Source organism: Salmo salar, chromosome ssa10 (assembly GCF_905237065.1).
Source record: "Salmo salar chromosome ssa10, Ssal_v3.1, whole genome shotgun sequence".
Classification (NCBI taxonomy): domain Eukaryota; kingdom Metazoa; phylum Chordata; class Actinopteri; order Salmoniformes; family Salmonidae; genus Salmo; species Salmo salar.
Genome location: NC_059451.1, coordinates 8747280 through 8769467, shown reverse-complemented (window position 1 = coordinate 8769467; position 22188 = coordinate 8747280). Strand labels below are relative to the sequence as shown.

Below are 22188 nucleotides of genomic sequence, written 5' to 3'. Positions count from 1 at the left end.
GTGTCCAGTCCACTTATGTGTCGCCCCTCATCTTGGAGCTCATGTTACAAATAGATCATTCCCGGTGTTCCTGGTGCGAGGATAGACAAAGTGAAGCCTGCCGGCGATCAATAAGGGGAGCGCAGAGCAGAGGGATGTGCTTTAAGAATCAAAGAGGGCGGGCTATTGGCATGGCCAGTATTGTTCCCCGTCTGCTGGAATCAGATAACGCAGCCGGGGCATTGCAGAAAGGTCCTCCGTGGCCTCGAGCAGCACTATCAGACGGATATCCTTCCGACCGGCAGTATTAGAAGATTGGATCTGCGAGATGGGCAACCCAAAACGTGTTTGGGTTCGGGGGCCCCACTGTGCTCAGTTTTAGACGTGGCAGACCTAAAAGAGTCTTGGTACAGGCGGATGGATGGAGGGGTAGATGGAAGGATCGGGGGGTGAAGGTGGGGTAATCAATGGTGGTAGGCCTACAGAAAAAAGCCCCACTGTGTGCATCGAGAGGATGCGTGGGGTTCGATATCCCACCCTCCCTTTCCCTGTGTCCTCTGGGGAAATGAGGGCCCTGTTCCCTCGCTCTCCTCTTTTACGTGCTAAATAAAATCACCCTGTTTTGAACTTGACAACATTTCAGTTGGCATGAGTGTTTGTCCCAGATTAGCTCCCTGTGCTGTGAGGAGAGGGGGGTAAGAAAATGCAACAATGCCACCACCATCTGAGATGTAAGAAAATGATTTGCACAATTTTATATGAAAGTGGTATTTGTCCTGTTGGGTGGCTCTATCAAAGCAGAACAGCTACCGAGGTACATGATTTAAATGCCGGTTAATTCTTAACTGGACGCTTTCCAGGTAAATGCTGATCATGGCCACTCAACTTCCTCTCTTTTCAAACAAGTCTAATTTCTACAGACGTTTCCGGTCTATAACCCCAACTACTAAAGTTACTTTTCTCCAAATGCAGCGTGTATCACCGTGGCAAAGATTAAAGTTCTGTGGCTGTTACTGTAGTTGAGTGTTGTTCAAATTCAACCTTGAAAGATAGAAAAGAAACCATGGATTTGTTCTCCGTTTGGCCTCTCAAACAGTCATTGACAGATGACTTGACCTCCTGCAGCGAAAAGAGAGATGATTGTGTCACATTTCCTGTAGTGCTGGGCAATACCTACTATAGACCCATGTTCAACTTTTCACACCTTGTCAAAAGAGACAGCAGAGTTTGTGAAGGAAACACTGCCACACTACAGAAGAAAGGAAAGGTGGAGAGGAGAAGAGGAAGTTGGGAAAAGTATGAATTGGTGAAGACATGAGAAAATTCAAGAAAGAGATGTCCAGGTGAGCTCCACACACGCTTATTTACGGCCCAAAATGGGTAATACATTCTACATCACACCCACGGGGGAACACATTCCACATTCCGCTTAGACATAATTTTATCACCTGAAATCTAACACTTTTTCACTTCACCCCTCCCTTCCTCAAACCCTCACTGTTTGCATGTGATACAGTGGCAGTGTAATAAAACAGTTGCGTCTTCTATCAAGCATTGAGAAGAGCCATTACGTGTAATGAAGTCGGGATTCTCAGTGGGACTTCGCCAGATTCGTGATTAGAAACGTTTGTCTCGGCATCTCGCCTTAGCTGTCTAACTCTCTTAATTGCAAATCATATAATGGGACAATGCAGCTGTTTCGGCCATTCCACACTGCTTTATGGTACTTGGTGACGCAGTATAATGGAACGTGCCCGTCCATTACGGTGAAGAGATCAGCACGGCCTCTTGTGTGAGTACGGCTGCTTGTTCAATTTAGAGGAGAGGATGGACAATTAAACTACAGCTCCCAGGAGGCCATTCATTTGGTTAGTGGCCCCCTCTTAAACGCCCCTGGATGTGTCGAGTTGGCTAGGGAAGGAGGGATCTCTGAAGGGTTGTGTGGGCTGATTAGGAGTGTTGAGAGGGTGGAACGGGGCGCGTGGGGGGGGGACTCCCTCGGTGCTTGCCCCAGTCACCTCTCTAATGCGTTCTGAATAAGTCCCCCTCCAAATACATTTGTTCTCGAAGATTACATCTGGCCGCGTTTAAGCTGCGTTTGTCATTTGCCCCCCCCCCCCCGGAAACCCATGCCGCCTCCTTTGTCTTTGTCTGGGCCGTATGGGTTTGTAGCATGTCAGCACAATGTGCCCATGCAATCAGGGCATCTCGGCTAGGGAATTTACATATCTATTAACTTTTTGAGATTTGAGGGGTATACTACAATTTGAAGCTAGATCTATTCAGGATTTTCTAAAGCTAGCCAGCTTCAGTTAACTTCACATTCCAGCTCAGGCTTCATCCGTACTATGATGGTGGATATTGCTCATCTGCCTGCCACTAACTCTAGCAGGCTTGTAACTGCGCGTGCATGTCGCTTGTGGCAAGTCGAACACCAAACTCTTCATTGAGACAATGCTAAAACATCAATCAATGGGCGAGTCAGTGCCACATTTTCATTTGTGCTGAAATCAAAATGAAAGAAAAGAAAATGGGAAATTTAGCAGGCTATGGTGTGAAATAGGCTTGTTGATGTGCCGTCTTTAATTTATTACTTTTCGTTAATGCCATCTTTGCTGTGCTTATCAATGCACAAGCACCTTTTTCCCCACTTCTATCGATAAAATAATTGTATTAAGTCATGCAAGTTTTACTGTGCATGAAGTTTCAAATGCATTCTGTTATTGCTAAATGTGTAATGTGATAGATATTTTGATGAATATGTGTGTGTGTGTGTGTGTGTGTGTGTGTGTGTGTGTGTGTGTGTGTGTGTGTGTGTGTGTATGTATATATAAAACATGAATTAATAAAATATTTAATCAGTCTTCTCCTCAAATGAAGGGCATGATGATGCAATCTTTGCAAGAGGGAGGGAATCTGATTTCATTCACTGGTCCTCAACTCGGCGGCTCAGACACTTCATTCAGGATAAATGGTGTTAACGTTGCATTAGCCTGCGTGGGAGCAGGTTAGTTCTGAAGTATTCATTGCCATAAAAATTTACCTGGCTCAAAGGTGAGCTACTTTCTTGGTACCGGTTATCCTGAGTTAAGTTGGCCAAAGTTACTTAACTAACTCCTCAAACCCTGCATGTAGTATAGGGCTCTGGTGTTGCAAACACTATAGAAAGTCTATGTTGGGTTGTTTATTCTCATCTCTGAACATTTACTGGCAATATCGTTTGTAAATATGATGGTGATGATTGGCTCATTCACTGGACATACAGTCATGTTAAGTCCTGTTTAGTAGAAGAATTGGGACCCTCAAGTTTGAAAGAAAGATATATTACAAACAAAAAGAACATTGATAAATGTTACCAACTAAATTATAAACTTTTTAAACATGCACATAGAAATGAGTAGTCCCCAACTTGGATGTATAAGAGTTCTAAAAGGTGACTACTGAAGAATTGGCCTCTGTGCTGTCGCATCGATTCATGTTGAAGTTGGAATACGAGGAAATGACAATAAAATCAAATTCAAGCTGTGGTAGCGAGATCAGTTGTAGAAGATAAGGGAGTGCACTGTTCCTGCTGCTGAGAAAATCCTTTTAAAAAACATTAACTGGAAATGAAATTATGAGACAGCAATTTTTTTTAAACAACACACTGTAGTCTACCTACTGGAATGAATGGTACTGCACATCTCAACCAAATGCTAATAAAAATATTTCTACAAGAAAAAGTATATTGTTATAAATAACTTGTTGTGTCTAGAATAGATATTACTCATGTTTTTCAGATGGTTTAAGTCATTTTAAAGATAAACACGAGTAATGTTTTCAAGCTCCCTAAGGGGATTACCTTCTGCATACACAGATGAGCAAATATGACAGTCAGATGAGTAATTGTTTTGATGAATCACTTCCGGACGCTTCTTTGTTCTCGGAACAACGTGGCAGTTGAGTCAGGAGAACCCTAAACTCCTCCCCCTTCACACAACGACTCCCTGTTCTGAGATTGACAGTTTGAGGAATCTCAGGCGTTCATGGGAGGCGCCTCCGAATCACCTGTGTACACATTGGCTCGGGTCCTGATCACTAGTTTCTGTCAGAGATGTGGTGTGAGCCTATGAAGAGTAACATGTTACCGACTGAGCAGTCTCAATTTGCTCTCTACCCCTTCCCTGCCCCAGTGGCGATTTTAGCATGTAAAACTTGCACTATAATGGTAACAAACAGTGCCCACAAACTGTTAGGGTCCACATAAAGCTGCCCCAACAGCAGAGTCCCAACTGCAGTCTCAACACCTTACCACTGCTATACCTGGCTATCAGCGGAGCCATGTCTGGCAGCGAAACAGTAAATGCAGCCTCATTGACTGCCTTTTTAGAAAAACATAGCTGATATGTCTGACTTGTTTAAGCAAATGTGGTTTCCACTGAGATGTACAAACTATGGCATAAGGGAAAGACGAGCAGATAAGGGGCAATACATACTTTTGATTAAGACATTAATGAGCGAGCTAGGACAGACATTGTCAATATAACTATTTGTTCTGCACTTTTGAAATTCAGAACATGGGCCGTTCTTACAGTATTCTCCCTGTACACCAAGTCAGAACCGTAGGATAAATAACGAGGCCATATAAGCAAACAATGAAAGCTCTTACAATATTTGATGATTACATTTCTCTAAAACAGGCTATAGGCTACATGTGCACCACCAAGTCAGAACAGTAGGCTAAAGAGGGGGAAAGTTATTTGTGTGAGGCACATGGGCTACTATCAGCTTACTACACAACATACACTTAGTATGACTTTCTTAGCTGCAGTATACATCTCTCCCTGGCATTTTACACTATTTATGCAGTAGCATACAGTACATTTTTGGACTCACCTTGTTCGTGCTGTGCTCACTTCCTTCCAAACCACTCATTGTTGTATTTGTGATTTCCAACTTGTGTAATTTTTATGGCTGATGAGCGCCGATGAGCAGTTGTTTCAGAGTCTCGCAATAAGAGCTAAGACGCTAATGTTCTCTGGGTGTCACTGAGTAGACTGATAGCATGATCTATTCAATTCTGGCATAATTATACTGTTTGTATTCATTAGCATCACTGTCAATTACATTCTTTAATTTTGAAGGCTAACTGCAAAGTCCACTATTGTGGCTAATCCTTATTGTGGCTAGTTTCACATAGATGGGACCGACCACCATTAATCAAATAAGAATTGCCTTATAAATTAGGGTTATTTTAGATGATGGCACCAAACTATATAGTTAGCTAGCCAACTATAGCTACTGGAACAGATTGTCGTTTTGCTATGTTTTTGGGGAAGACCATTGTTTGCATCCATGATGCTGGCTAGCTCTTTTTTATGACCAGCACTGTAGGTGCGCGAAACAACTTTACCAGCATCATAGCATACGTATCGATGAATCGTTCTGACATATGAAATACGAGTGATAGTGTAATAACAACATTAAAAAAATAATGATCGTGTTAAATTATTATGTGAAGTGCAGTCATATTCAGATCCTGAACACGCAAAGACCCAAACAGCGTTCCATAGAAATCCTGGTCTAGAATGAAATGACTGAACAACGGAACAGCACAGCAAGTAAGTGAAAGGAATAGGTTTTGACTATGTTTTACTGGTAATGGGGACATACGTAAATGCCAAACAAAGTAACTTTTTGGTGTGTGTGTGTGTGTGTGTGTGTGTGTGTGTGTGTGTGTGTGTGTGTGTGTGTGTGTGTGTGTGTGTGTGTGTGTGTGTGTGTGTGTGTAACCTTTATATAACTAGGCAAGTCAGTTATGAACAAATTCTTATTTAAAATGACGGCCTACCCCGGCCAATCCCGGACGATGCTGGGCCAATTGTGCGCCACCCTATGGGACTCCCAGTCATGACTGTAGTGACGCCTCTTGCACTGAGATGCAGTGCCTTAGACCGCTGCGTCCATGTGTGTGTTAACTATTTAACTGTACTATAATGATTAATAGGCCGCTAAAATGTTTAATATTGGTTATCGGTATCGTTTTTTTTTGGCAAGGAAAATATTGGATATCGGTATCGGCCAAAAATGTCATATCGGTGCATCACTAGTACTCAGTAATGTGTTGTATTGGATTTGCCCCAAACATACACTTTTTGAACTAAACAGAAGGTGCTACATTTTTTGCAGTATTACTTCAGTGCCTTTTTGCAAACAGGATGGATGTTTTGAAATATTTTTATTCTGTATAGGCTCCATTATTTTCACTCTGTCAATTAGGTTCGTATTGTGGAGTATCTACAATGTTGTTGATCCATCCTCAGTTTTCTCTTATTACTGTATATCCATTCAACTCTAACTGCTTTAAAGTTGGCCTCAAGGTGAAATCCCTAAGCGGTTTTCTTCCTCTCCGGCAACTGAGTTAGGAAGGACCTCGGTATCTGTAGTGACTGGGTGTATTGATACACCATCCAAAGTGTAATTAATAAATTCACCATGCTCAAAGGGATATTCAATGTCTGATAAACAAATGTTTTTCCCATCTACCAATAGGTGCCCTTCTTTGCGAAGCGTTGGAAAACCTCCCTGGTCTTTGTGGTTGAATCAGTGTTTGAAATTCAATGCTCAACTGAGGAACCTTACAGATCGTTGTATGTGTGGGGAACAACACAAAATTATATTAAACACTTATTGAACACAGAGTGAGTCATTGCGACTTGAGCATATTTTTACTCCTGATCTTATTTAAGGCTTGCCATAACAAAGGGATTGAATACTTATTGACTCAAGACATTTCAGCTTTTCAGTTTTTATTAATTTGTAAAAAATTCAAATAACATAATTCCACTTTGACATTATGGTGTATTGTGTGTAGGCTAGTGACACATCTAAATGTTATCAATTTTAAATTCAGGTTTTAACACAACAAAATGTTGAAAAAGTCAAGGGGTGTGACTATACAAATGCGTGTGCGCACACTCGCATGTGTACACTCCATCTCACACACACATAGTGAGTCTCGCACGCTCATATCCTCCAAGTGAATTAGAAAGGCACTTTGGCTGTGCACAGGGCTTAAGCCTCTGAAAGCGTTTTTCTAAACATAATGTTTGTAGATTAGCTGAGGTTAATGATCCGATTGCCTGGGAGGCTAGGCGGCTCTTTAAAGTGAGGTAGGGAAAACAAGTTGTGCTTGGCTGTCCCGTCTCCCTTACTACCACCAGACACATACAGTACTGCAGGCAAAATATAGCATAGAAATAGAATAGCAAAACCTTGACTTGAATGGAAATATCCATTCTAGAAATTGTATTTCTATGATGGCAACACTATTTATGCTATGCAGGCACCATATGGCATAGAAATTATATTACAGAATGTCAACTTGAATGGGAATGACTGTTCCAGTAATTCTATTTCTTCATTTATACTATTTAGAAATCGGTTTGCTAACTGTTTTAAGAGTTGCTAAGAAAATGAACAGTCTAAAATTGTCACACTGACCTCAATGGGCAGACTATTTCCTTTGCGTAAAGGAGAAATTACAAGACGGCACAGAATATCATGCCACATTATTTCTGTGAAAATAAAACATTTTAAGGTAAACGCCAAAACTAGAAACTTTTGTTGTTTTTCTTTTTAAGCCACAGAGCTTCTGTTTATTGTTCTCCCGCTCTCTCCTCATTGTTTAGTTTGAGTTTCTTTATGTTCTTCTATAAAGTCTTTTGAAGAAATAGGGCCCATCTATGAGGTCTGGGTGGCTCGTGATCCTCAGTGGTAGATCATCGTGGTCGGATGACCTACCGCTGCCCCCCTCTCTCAAGAAAAGTGGAGGAATGGGCGAGAGAGAGACTGAAATTATTGTGAGACCCCTCCTCGCCCCTCTTCTGCCTCCCTGGTTCCCCCTCCCTGTGCCTGTCGTGGCATGCCTCCCCTCGCAACTGACGTGAACACAGACAGAGGGCAAGAGGAGAGGTGGGCGAACAAAGAGGCACTGTCACACTGGGGTTTTTGGGGAGGGTTGGCTGGACTGGCGGGGTAAGAGAGGGAGGGTAGTGGGGGGGGTTAGAATAGAGATTAAAATATGGAGAGGGGGACTATTGAGAGAGATAAAGACTACAAGCAGTGAGTTTCTCTCACACACACAAAACAGTAGGGCTCTCTTGCCCGTGTCTCCCGAAGTGAGGCGCGAAGAGTGGAAGGTCCGCTCTGTTTACTCTTCATTGTGCAGTATTTGCTTAACCCTCTTTGCTTTATCTGTGCAGCTGTACATTTGAAAAAAAAGGCTGGGGAGGGGAGGGGGTCTAGCTGGCTGAATGGGAGCACAGCTGTTAGTGATTTCTTGAGTACAATTATAACAGCCATGGATTCCTCTCTAGCTGAACCCCCCTCCCTCTCCACACAAGTTCTCCTTGAGGTATGCGTTGCCGTTTGGCCCAAGCTCAGTTAAGTATTCTGGCTTTGCTGCTTTGCTCACTTTTGAAAACTATGCCTTTTGGGCTTTTAGACACCATCTTGCTCTGGAGTAGAAGTAGGTGCCACTGAAAATATGCTCTCATCCACCGTGGTATTCTGTTACAGGACTTCCTATTACTGTACATCTACATTTTGAAAGATAACCAAATTGCTGATGTTATGAGTGGAGCCAGCAACCTGGGCACGTCTCTCTCGCTCTACTAATTTCGTTTTTAATGGAATGTTCCCTGCCCTCTGCTTCGCCTTGCGAAGACGAGTCCATATACTGGAACAGTTTCTTTATCGTTTTGCCTCTGTCCTTTTACATTTCAGAGGTTATCAGAAAGCTGCGATAAGAGAGGAAAACGGAGAAGAAGAGAAGCAGCCCGACGCGGTGTGAAGGAATGGAATAAACCCCAGAGCAGAACCAGAGGAAGGAGGGATGACTGCCGTGAGATGAAAGAGGGATAGAGGTAAGAGCCCTGAGGTCAAACGGCGCCTTGTGTTAGAGGGGTGGGAGAGGGTGAGGTGTCCTCATTTAACTCCCTTCCACCTGGATGCCTGAGTCACCTGCACACGGGGTGGGGGATAGGTGTGTGTGTGTGAGAGAGTCCTCCTGAGCCCTCTTGTAGTGGAGTGGGTCGAGAGCTTCAAGTTCCTCGTGTCCACATCACTAAGGAATTAACATGGTTCACACACACCATCACAGTCGTGAAGAAGGCATGATAATGCCTATTCCCCCTCAGGAGTCTGATAAGATTTGGAATGGGCCCTCAGATCCTCAAAGTTCTACAGCTGCAGCATTGAGAACATCTTGACTGGCTGCATCACTGCTTGGTATGACAACTTCTTCCACATCTGCAAGGTGTCAGAGGAAGGCCATAAAAATTGTCAGACTCCAGCCACCCAAGTCAGACTGTTTTCTCTGCTATCGCTTGGTAAGCGGTAGCGATGCACCAAGTCTGGAACCAACAGGATAGAGCCCTTCACGGGCACGAATTTTAAGCTTGAGCCCTACCCATGCCCCCGACGATCAGGCCCAACATCCGAAATCAGAAATAACTTTCTCCGTTAGTAAATCCATTAACCTGTTTGGGCTAGGGGGCAGTATTGAGAATTTTGGAAAAAATATGTGCCCATTTTTAACTGCCTCCTACACCAACTCAGAAGCTAGAATATGCATATTATTGTTCAGGTTTGGATAGAAAACACCCTAAAGTTTCTAAAACTGTTTGAATGGTGTCTGTGAGTATAACAGAACTCCTATGGCAGGCAAAAACCTGACAAGGTTTCATGCAGGAAGTGGCCTGTCTGACAAGGAGTCGTGCGTCTTGCATCTGTTTATTGAAGAGTAAGGATCTTAGCTGTAACGTGACAATTCCTAGGGCTCCAATAGGCTCTCAGAACCCGGGAAAAACCTGAACGATGACGAGGCGGCCTCTGGCTGTTTCAGATTATCCCCTTTTCCAAGAGGCCGATCAGAGGACCATTGAATGAGGCGCATGCACGATTCGCCCCCGTGGAGAAATTTCATTCGGCTGTTTAGGCTCATTGCAGATTCCCGGTCGGAATATTATCGCTTTTCTACGAGATAAATGGCATAAAAATTGGTTTTAAACAGCGGTTGACATGCTTCGAAGTACGGTAATGGAATATTTAGACATTATTTGTCACGCCATGCGCCATTAATAACGCACGACCGTTATTTACCATTCGCATAGTGTCTAGAACGCACGAACAAAACAGAGGATATTTGGATATAACGATGGATTATTTGGGACCAAACCTACATTTGTTATTGAAGTAGAAGTCCTGGGAGTGCATTCTGACAAAGAACAGGAAAGGTAAGAACATTTTTCTTATAGGAAATATGATTTTGGTGAAGGCTAATCTTGCCGGGTGTCTAAATAGCTAGCCGTGATGGCTGGGCTATGTACTTAGAATATTGCAAAATGTGCTTCATCCGAAAAGCTATTTTAAAATCGGACATATCGAGTGCATAGAGGAGTAATGTATCTATAATTCTTAAAATAATTGTTATGCTTTTTGTGAACGTTTATCGTGAGTAATTTAGCAAACTGTTAGTAAATTCCCCGGAAGTTTGCTTTTTCTGAACGTCACATGCTAATGTAAAAAGCTGTTTTTTTTATATAAATATGAACTTGATTGAACAGACATGCATGTATTGTATAACATAATGTCCTAGGTGTGTCATCTGATGAAGATCATAAAAGGTTAGTGCTGCATTTAGCTGTGGTTTGGGTTTTTGTGACATTATATGCTAGCTTGAAAAATGGGTGTCTGATTATTTCTGGCTGGGCACTCTCCTGACATAATCTAATGTTTTGCTTTCGTTGTAAAGCCTTTTTGAAATCGGACAGTGTGGTTAGATTAAGGAGAGTCTTGTCTTTAAATAGCTGTAAAATAGTCATATGTTTGAGAAATTGAAGTAATAGTATTTCAAACGATTCAAAAATCGCGCCACTGAATTCAGGTGGCTGTTACGTAGGTGGGACGAATTCGTCCCACCTGCGCCAGAGAGGTTAATTGCTACTCTCTCTGTCACTCGCTCCCTGCACACGGCTTGCTCTGCTCATTGTGGCTCTGAGACTGTGAGTATCCATAGTTTCGCTAGGGCTGCTCTGCTCAATGAAGAGACATGAGAGAGCAGTTACCTGTTAGCTACGTTTCGTCAATATAAACTCAGACAAAACTCAAAACATACATTTCTGTGAAATAATCTCTCCTGTGTTATATTTGATGAGGTTGAAACACTTCTGACACCTTGTTATGCTCTTAGTCACATATGACTGTACTGCGCAGCAGAGCACGAGCAAATGGCTCCACTTCAAAATGTTAGAGATCAATTTAGTGATACCTGAGACCTGCCTGTACCCTAGTTATTGATGAAAAAACAGGCCCTACCTGGCCCTAATCCGATGTATAATGTTGGGGCCCGTCGGGCTTGGGTCGGGTAGCAGAGCTCTACAACAGGACCCTGAACAGCTTCTACCCCCAAGCCATAAGACTGCTAAGTAGTCCAGATAGCTATTTGGTTCTTTATTATCCCCCCTTTTCACTAACTCTTTTAACTCATCACATACACTGCTTCTACTGCTTATTATCTATCCTGTTGCCTAGTCCTTTTACACGGTCCTATATATACATATCTACCTCAATTACCTCATACCCCTCCCTGCACATTGACTCGGTACTAGTACTGTTTGTATATAACTAAGTTATCATAACTCCTTGTGTATTTATTTATTGTGTTATTATCTTTCTATTATTTTTTTATTTTTCTCTGCATTGTTGGGAAGGGCCCATAAGTAAGCATTTCTACACGTGTTGTTTATGAAGCATATGACAAATACGATTTCATTTGTGCGTTCTGAATGTGTCTTTTTGCAAGTGTTTTTGTCTGTCTTCTGAATGTGTTTTTGTGTGTACGGTCGTGCGTGACAGGCACTGAGCCATACGAGGCCAGGTGAGGAACCTTCCGTTCTCTCTCCCAGCACCTGCCTCATCCCTGACTCCTCAACTCCTCCTTTGTCTCCCTCTCTCATCTCACTTTCTTTCCCTCTCTCATCTCTCTATCCCTGATTCAGAGTTAAAAGTCCAGAGTTAATCTGTCCTTCACGTGTTAATTAAGAGGTGTTTCACGTGAAATGCTTTTTTCTTGACTCCAGCCATCAATTGGGCTCAAAGTATCATCCTTTTTTTGCCTTTTAAGTCCAGTTTTACCCATTTAAAAATATGTTTTTGAATCCTAAGATCTGTTATCACATATAGTGCCAGTCAAAATGTTGGACGCCCACTCATTCAAGGGTTTTCTTTACTCTTACTATTTTCTACATTGTAGAATAATAGTGAAGACATCAAACATATATATTTTAATTTAACACTTTTCTGGTTACTACATGATTCCATATGTGTTATTTCATGGTTTTGATGTCTTCACTTTTATTCTACAATGTAGAAAATAGTAAAAATAAATAAAAACCCTTGAATGAGTAGGTGTGTCCAAACTTTTGACTGGTACTGTATATTATGTATCGCCATCTTATCTATCTTCTCTCATGCTATGGTAGTTTTGTACTGAATAATAAGGGGTCTTGATCCAGTATTTGGTCACAGATTGAACCAAGTTTATTTGGATGTTGAACCTTACCTTTCTTAACGATAACACAATTGAATATAAGAAAATTTCTCTCTCAGGGTCTTATATTTCCAAAACAACATATACAGTGCCTTCAGAATGTATTCACATGCTTTGACTTTTTCCAAATGTTTTGTTTTACAGCCTGAATTTAAAATGGATTAAATTGAGATTTGTGACTGCCATACATTGAGATTTGTGACTGCCATACACACACAATATCCCGTAATGTCAAAGGGGAATTATGTTTTCATACATTTTTACAAATTAATTAAAAATGAAAAACTAAAATGTCTTGAGTAAATAAGTATTCAACCCCTTTGTTATGGCAAGCCTAAATAGATCAGGAGTAAAAATCTTCTTAACAAGTTACATAATAAGTTGCATGGAATATGTGTGCAATACTAGTGTTTAACATTATTTTTTTATTGGCTACCTGATCTCTGTACCAAACAAATACAATTATCTGTAAGGTCCCTCTGTCAAGCATTGAATTTAATTGTCTGCTTCTTTTTCTTTCTTGTTTTACACGTTATTAATTACACTTTGGATGGCTTATCAATACACCCCGTCACTATGAATATACAGGTGTCCTGCCTAACTCAGTTGCCGAGAGTAAGGAAACCACTCAGGGATTTCACAATGAGGGGAGTGGTGACATTTAAACAGTTGCAAAGTGTTGTGATAGGAGGAAACTGATGATGGATCCACAATGTTGTAGTTACTCCACAATACTAACCTAATTGACTGAGTGAAAACAATGAAGCCTGTACAGAATAAAAAATATTCAGAAACATGCATCCTGTTTGCAACAAGACAATGAAGTAATACTGCAATTAACTTTTTGTCCTGAATAAAAGTGTTGTTTGGGGCAAGTCCAATAGAACACATTACCGAGTACCACTCTCCATATTTTCAAGTATAGTGGTAGCTGCTTGGAATCGTTAAGGACTGGAGTTTTACAGGATTAAAAAAGTAACGGAATGGAGCTAAGCACAGGCAAAATCCTAGAGGAAAACCTGGTTCAGTCTGCTTTCCACCAGACACTGGGAGATAAATTCATATTTCAGCACGACAATAGCCTAAGACACAATGACAAATCTACACTAGAGTTGCTTACCAAGAAGACAGTGAATGTTCCTGACTGTCCGAGTTACGGATTTGACTTAAATCTGTTTGAAAATGGTTGCCTAGCAATGATCAACAACCAATTTGACAGATCTTGAAGAATTTTGAAAATAATAATGGCCAATTGTTGCACAATCCAGGTGTGGAAAGCTCTTAAGAGACTTACCCAGAAAGACTCACAGCTGTAATTGCTGCCAAAGGTCATTCTAACATGTATTGACTCAGGGGGTTGAAAACTTATCTAATCAAGATACATTTAGTGTTTTAATGTATTATTTTTTTTTACAAATGTTAGAATTTTTCTTCTACTTTGACATTACAGAGTATTTGGTGTAGATTGTTGACAAAAAAATGACAATTCAATCCATTTGAATCCCACTTTGTAATACATTACATTTACATTTACATTACATTTAAGTCATTTAGCAGACGCTCTTATCCAGAGCGACTTACAAATTGGTGCATTCACCTTATGATATCCAGTGGAACAACCACTTTACAATAGTGCATCGAAATCTTTTAAGGGGGGGGGTTAGAAGGATTACTTTATCCTATCCTAGGTATTCCTTAAAGAGGTGGGGTTTCAGGTGTCTCCGGAAGGTGGTGATTGACTCCGCTGTCCTGGCGTCGTGAGGGAGCTTGTTCCACCATTGGGGTGCCAGAGCAGCGAACAGTTTTGACTGGGCTGAGCGGGAATTGTGCTTCCTCAGAGGTAGGGGGGCCAGCAGGCCAGAGGTGGATGAACGCAGTGCCCTTGTTTGGGTGTAGGGCCTGATCAGAGCCTGAAGGTATGGAGGTGCCGTTCCCTTCACAGCTCCGTAGGCAATCACCATGGTCTTGTAGCGGATGCGAGCTTCAACTGGAAGCCAGTGGAGAGAGCGGAGGAGCGGGGTGACGTGAGAGAACTTGGGAAGGTTGAACACCAGGCGGCGTTTTGGATGAGTTGTAGGGGTTTAATGGCACAGGCAGGGAGCCCAGCCAACAGCGAGTTGCAGTAATCCAGACGGGAGATGACAAGTGCCTGGATTAGGACCTGCGCCGCTTCCTGTGTGAGGCAGGGTCGTACTCTGCGAATGTTGTAGAGCATGAACCTACAGGATCGGGTCACCGCCTTGATGTTAGTGGAGAACGACAAGGTGTTGTCCAGGATCACGCCAAGGTTCTTACGGCAATACAGTATTGTTTCTTATCGATGGCGGTTACGATATCGTTTAGGACCTTGAGCGAGGCTGAGGTGCACCCATGACCAGCTCTGAAACCAGATTGCATAGCGGAGAAGGTGCGGTGGGATTCGAAATGGTCGATAATTTGTTTGTTGACTTGGCTTTCGAAGACCTTAGAAAGGCAGGGTAGGATAGATATGTCTGTAGCAGTTTGGGTCAAGAGTGTCCCATCCTTTGAAGAGGGGGATGACAGCAGCTGCTTTCCAATCTTTGGGAATCTCAGACGACACGAAAGAGAGGTTGAACAGGCTAGTAATAGGGGTTGCAACAATTTCGGCAGATAATTTTAGAAAGAAAGGGTCCAGATTGTCTAGCCCGGCTGATTTGTAGGGGTCCAGATTTTGCAGCTCTTTCAGAACATCAGCTGACTGGATTTGGGAAAAGGATAAATGGGGAAGGCTTGGGCGAGTAGCTGTGCTGTTGACCGCGGTAGGGGTAGCCAGGTGGAAAGCATGGCCACCCGTAGAAAAATGCTCATTGAAATTCTCAATTATAGTGGATTTATCGGAGGTGACAGAGTTTCCTATCCTCAGTGCAGTGGGCAGCTGGGAGGAGGTGTTCTTATTCTCTATGGACTTTACAGTGTCCCAGAACTTTTTTGAGTTTGTGTTGCAGGAAGCAAATTTCTGCTTGAAAAGTTCTAACTGCCTGTGTATATAGGTTTCTAACTTCCCTGAAAAGTTGCATATCATGGGGGCTACAATACAACAAAATGTGGACAAATTCAAGGGGTGTGAATATTTTCTGAAGGCACCGTATATGGAAGGGTCATTGTCAGGGCAAAAAGACGAAACACACCTAGAGAACAAACAGATACTGCAATGTGTTGCTGTGTTTTAGTGTTCCCAAGCCAATGTCTGAGCCACTTAGTCTAAGAGCATTCTGTCTTTCCCTCTCCTGGGCTAAAAGCTACAGTAAATCAAATGCTAGTCTGTAGCGTGGTCAGACTGACTGGGGCTCTAAGATTATAGGTTACGCCAAGATATAAAGAGAATGCCGGAAAGCTGTAATTTCTTCCCTCTCTTCTTCTCTTTGCCTGTCTTCTACCACTCTGAGAGCGAGAGAGAGCAAGAGAGAGCAAGAGAGAGAGAGAGAGAGAGAGAGAGAGAGAGAGAGAGAGAGAGATCAAAAGGTGGTAGGAGGTTGAAAAGGTTGACACTAGCTTCCAGCTAGCTGTTGTGGTAGCTTAGTTGCTGTAGCCTTCTTCTGGGAAATATTTTTTCCTAGTCCCTCCCTATCCACAATCACATTAGTGTTCCCCTTGTCTCACTCACTCATTCACTCACACACACATTCCTCAGTTTCATCCTACCAGTCCAACAAAGGCCTCTTGTTTTAAAGGCAGGTGGCGATTAAAAAGTTTAAGGGGATATAGAGAGTAGCTCCTTATTTTTTTTTTTTTTACATTAGGAAACCTGTGAGTGTTTCCAAGCAAACAACCCCCACTTTGCTTTTCCTCCTCCTATTCATTAGGGCAAAACATTTTTCAACTGAAAACAAAACCAAGTTTATTCGACAAGCTCAGGTGTTGCCTTCTGTCTCAAAGCCTGGTTTCAAAGCCAGGATGTCACCTGACTGTTCTTACAATATGACTCGCTGTGATGCCCCCTTGAATAAGGGCTCACGCTGACGGCACAGTGCATTTCAGTTCTTTCTGTATCATTTTAGGACTGCAGAACTACCCATAACTGTCCTGCGTTAGCATGAGGATAGCACTTTACATTCCAGCTCGGTAATAACTTGGTAATAAGATGGTAATCTATGTATTTATTTATTCTTTATTGAAGTACAATAAAGTATAAAGTAAAACACCCTGGTGTTGTTTTACTTTAGCTAACTAAAGAGCAATGTTAAATTGTGTTTTTACACAATACCATGTCATTACCTTTAGTTCGCTAGCTAATATCACAACAACATTAGCAAAGGCTTGATGAAATGTTCATGGAAATTAGTGTTCTATTTTAAACATTTTTTTTTTAACATTATAGCTATCTTGCTAAGTACCTGTTCACAGAAAGCATTCAAAAGAGCAGACTGAGGAGACTGGTAGAGAGACTGTTCATCTGACATTCCTGTAGACCAAATCAATCCATCACAGAGCAATTGTCAACCACAAAAGCCAATGCAGGCATGAAAAATAACAAAGAGCAACGGAAAGGGAATTTTGGTGAACTTCAAGAGGGGTGAATACAACAAATGTAATAATATTGTACTATTGTATTTCACCAAAATCCCTTTTCGATGCTCTTTATTTTTCATGTCTGTTGCTCTGTGACTATGTCAAATGCGTGCATGCACTCTCCATTCTTTCTCCACTGCAGCAAAGATGATATATTATATTGACAAGATAGTCGAGTGACCACTCAAACAATAGCATTATACAGTGCATTCGGAAAGCATTCAGACCCCTTCACTTTTTAGACATTTTGTTACAGTACAGTCTTATTCTAAAATATATTAAATCGTTTTTTTCCATCATCGATCTACACACAATACCCCATAATGACAAAGCAAAAACAATTAAAACATTTTTTTTTGCAAATTTATAAAAAAGATTTAAACAGAAACAGCACATTTTCATAAGTATTCAGACCCTTTACTCAGTACTTTGTTGAAGCACCTTTGGCAGTGATTACAGCCTTGAGTCTTCTTTCGTTTGACGCTATAAGCTTAACAGACATGTATTTGGGGAGTTTCTCCCATTATTCTCTGCAGATCCACTCAAGCTCTGTCAGGTTGGATGGGGAACGTCACTGCACAACTATTTTCTGGTCTCCCCAGAGATGTTCGATCGGGTTTAAGTCTGGGCCCCAGCTGGACCACTCAAGGACATTCAGAGACTTGTCCCGAAGCCACTCCTGCGTTGTCTTGGCAGTGTGCTTAGGGTCGTTGTCCTATTGGAAGGTGAAGCTTTGCCCTAGTCTGAGGTCCTGAGCGCTCTGGAGCAGGTTTTCATCAAGGATCTCTATGTACTTTACTCCGTTCATCTTTCCCTCGATCCTGACGAGTCTCCCAGTACTTGCCGCTGAAAAACATCCCCACAGCATGACGCCATGCTTCACCGTAGGGATGGTGCCAGGTTTCCACCAGATTCTCATGGTCTGAGTCCTTTAGGTGCCTTTTGGCAAACTCCAAGCGGGCTGTCATGTGACTTGAGGAGTGGCTTCCGTCTGGAAGGTTCTCCCATCTCCACAGTCACCTCTCCCCCGATTGCTCAGTTTGGCTGGGTAGCCAGCTCTAGGAAGAGTCTTGGTGGTTCCAAACTTCTTCCATTTAAGAATGATGGAGGCCACTGGGTTGCTGGGGACCTTCAATGCTGCAGACATGTTTTGGTACTCTTCCCCAAATCTGTGCCTCGACGCAATCCTGTCTCGGAGCTCTACGGACAATTCCTTCAACCTAATGGCTTGGTTTTTGCTCTGACATGCACTGTCAACTTTGGGACCTTATATAGACAGGTGTGTTCCTTTCAAAATCATGTCCAACCAATTGAATTTACCACAGGTGGACTCCAATGAAGTTGTAGAAACATCTCAAGGATGATCAATGGAAGCAGAATGCATCTGAGCATTTTTTTTTTTTCTCAAAGCAATTTCGAGTCTCATAGCAAAGAGTCTTAAACATTTTTGTAAAGATTTCTGAAACATGTTTTTGCTTTGTAATTATGGGGTATTGAGTGCAGATTGAGAAAAATAAAATCAATTTTAGAATAAGGCTGTAATGTCACAAAATGTGGAAAAAAATGAAGGGGTCTGAATATTTTTTATTTTTTTGTCTTCAAAGATGGAAGGCAGGCGGGAGGATGCGAGATCAGGTGGGACGTTTTAGCTAAACTCAGCAAAAAAAGAAACGTCCCTTTTTCAGGACCCTGTCTTTCAAAGATAATTCGTAAAAAGCCAAATAACTTCACAGATCTTCATTGTAAAGTGTTTAAACACTGTTTCCCATGCTTGTTCAATGAACCATAAACAATTAATGAACATGCACCTGTGGAGCGGTTGTTAAGATACTAAAAGCATACAGACCGTAGGCAATTAAGGTCACAGTTATGAAAACATAGGACACTAAAGAGCCTTTCTACTGACACTGAAAAACACCAAAAGAAAGATGCCCAGGGTCCCTGCTCATCTGCGTGATCGTGCCTTAGGCATGCTGCAAGGAGGCATGAGGACCGCAGATGTGGCGAGGGCAATCATTTGCAATGTCAGTACTGTGAGACGCCTAAGACAGCGCTACAGGGAGACAGGATGGACAGCTGATCATCCTCGCAGTGGCAGACCACGTGTAACAGCGCCTGCACAGGATCGGTACATCCGAACATCACACCTGCACGACAGGCAACAACAACTGCCCGAGTTACACCAGGAATGCATAATCCCTCCATCAGTGGTCAGACTGTCCGCAATAGGCTGAGAGAGGCTGGACTGAGGGCTTGTAGGCCTGTTGTAAGGCAGGTCCTCACCAGACATCACCGACAACAACCTCGCCTATGGGCACAAAATCACCGTTGCTGGACCAGACAGGACTGGCAAAAAGTGCTCTTCACTGACGAGTCGCGGTTTTGTCTTACCAGGAGTGATGGTTGGATTCGTGTTTATCGTCAAAGGAATGAGCATTACACCGAGGCCTGTACTCTAGAGCAGGATCGATTTGGTCTGGGGTGGTGTGTCACAGCATCATCGGACTGAGCTTGTTGTCATGACAGGCAATCTCAACGCTGTGCGTTACAGGGAAGACCTCCTCCTCCCTCATGTGGTACCCTCCCTGCAGCCTCATCCTGACATGACCCTCCAGCATGACAATGCCACCAGCCATACTGCTCGTTCTGTGCGTGATTTCCTGCAAGACAGGAATGTCAGTGTTCTGCCATGGCCAGCGAACAGCCCGGATCTCAATCCGGGCTAGGGCCATTCCCCACAGAAATGTCTGGGAACTTACAGGTGCCTTGGTGGAAGAGTGGGGTAACATCTCTCAGCAAGAACTGGCAAACCTGGTGCAGTCCATGAGGAGGAGATGCACTGCAGTACTTAATGCAGCTGGTGGCAACACCAGATACTGACTGTTAATTTTGATTTTGACCCCCCAGGGACACATTATTCAATTTCTGTTAGTCACATGTCTGTGGAACTTGTTCAGTTTATTTCTCAGTTGTTGAATCTTATGTTCATACAAATATTTACACATGTTAAGTTTGCTGAAATGAACACAGTTGACAGTGAGAGGACATTTATTTTTTTTACTGAGTTTGAGGGGGCAGAAACAGAGGACTCATCTTCGTATCCGTGCCATTATAGTGTCTGTGACAGAATGGCCAGCGCCATTGAGGTTATCTTTTTTTTCTTAATTTAACCTTTATTTAACTAGGCAAGTCAGTTAAGTACAAATTCTTATTTACAATGACGGCCTAACTCGAACAACGCTGGGCCAATTGTGCGCCGCCCTATGGGACTCCCAATCACGGCCGGTTGTGATACAACCTGGAATCGAACCATTGTCTGTAATGACGCGTTGAAATGCAGTGCCTTAGACTGCTGTGCCATTCGGGAGCCCATAAAAGTAGTACATGATATTCTTCTTCATTGGCTGATTGCTCCCAATTCATAGGAATCCCCACCTAGTTGACTACTTTAAAATGGTGGAACCCATTAAACAACATAACTACTAATTGTAACTAATGGTGATTACTTGCTAATTACCGAGTAAATACATATTTATTACCATCTTATTACCCGGTTATTACCCAGCTTGAATGTAAAGTGGTACCAGCATAAGTTCTTTAGGGCTAATGGTTGCCTTTAGCCTTTTACCCTTTGGCTAAAGACAGACGGCTATCCATCAGCCACAGTTTTGAGCTGCAACTCATTATGGTTGGGAGCCCATGTGGTCTTGTTCTGGAGCGAGAGAGCAAGGTAAAAATATACAAAGAGATAGGGAGGAGCTGTGGACAAGGTCTGTCTTTATATAAGGTCATAAAGTTGTGCGTTTCCTGGCCTTTCTCTGATTGTAGTGTGTGTGCTTGTGCGTGGTATAATAATGCATTCATGTTTGAATGGTCTTCAACAATCATTGAGTAGGCTATATCTGTGCCCAGATTATCCATGCACAGGTTAATACAAGGCAATGCGCAATGAGCAGGTCAAGTCAGAACCATGAATAAATAATTAGGCCTAGGCTACACTTTGTTGTATTTGGACAGTAAACAAAATAACATCAAGTAGACAGCAGTCTACAAAATAAGCAGCAGGCACATACATTTAATATTTCTTTCTGTAGTCAAGCACAAGGAACTGAATCCCATGTGCCTATTAGGCTATAGTTCAACCTAATAATCTAATATAGAACAGACTACTTTTGCTTTCAGATGCCATTTCAAAACAAGTTACAGGGAAGAACACTATAGTAAGCTAATACTCACCAAACAGATGTGTTATGTTGTTGGGTAAAAGTGATACGTAATCATGTAATGGGCAGTGTTAAATATTATTTTCTACTTTGTTATACATTTTATATTGTTACTATAAAATAAGTGGGTCTTCACTGTGATAAGGGCAGGGGAATATAACAGTGTGTTTTCTGCAAAATTAACAAACAATGCTATGCCATTGCAATTGCATATAGCCATAATCACCAGCAGCCAACCAGCAGCACAGCGCCAGTCCCACTCAAGGGGGCCCCTGAATGGGGTATAGCAACAGACACAGCTGTACATTGCTTTATAAAATAAGAAGCACCAGCTCAGGTGTGTGTGTGTGTGTGTGTGTGTGTGTGTGTGTGTGTGTGTGTGTGTGTGTGTGTGTGTGTGTGCGCACACACACTTGAAGTCGGAAGTTTACATACACTTAGGTTGGAGTCATTAAAACTCGTTTTTCAACCACTCCACAAATTTCTTGTTAACAAACTACTGTTTTGGCAAGTCAGTTAGGACATCTACTTTGTGCATGACACAAGTCATTTTTCCAACAATTGTTTACAGACAGATTATTTCACTTATAATTCACTGTATCACAATTCCAGTGGGTCAGAAGTTTACATACACTAAGTTGACTTTGCCTTTAAACAGCATGGACAATTCCAGAAAATTATGTAATGGCTTTAGAAGCTTCTGATAGGCTAATTGACATCATTTGAGTCAATTGGAGGTGTACCTGTGGATGTATTTAAAGGCCTACCTTCAAACTCAGTGCGTCTTTGCTTGACATCATGGGAAAACCAAAAGAAATCAGCCAAGACCTCAGGAAAAAAATTCTGTCTCCTAGAGATGAATGT

At 42.2% G+C, this 22188-nt stretch overlaps 1 long non-coding RNA gene across 5 annotated transcripts in view; it reads left to right on the top strand.

The window, feature by feature from the left end:
• The window catches only part of LOC106613479 (uncharacterized), a 51669-nt gene that overhangs the window by 4572 nt on the left and 24909 nt on the right, over window positions 1–22188 (top strand). For all 5 annotated transcript variants that reach the window (XR_001330488.2, XR_001330487.2, XR_001330484.2 and 2 more), the window contains exon 2: window positions 8746–8885. This is a non-coding gene — a long non-coding RNA (uncharacterized lncRNA). The remainder of the gene's footprint in view (window positions 1–8745; window positions 8886–22188) is intronic.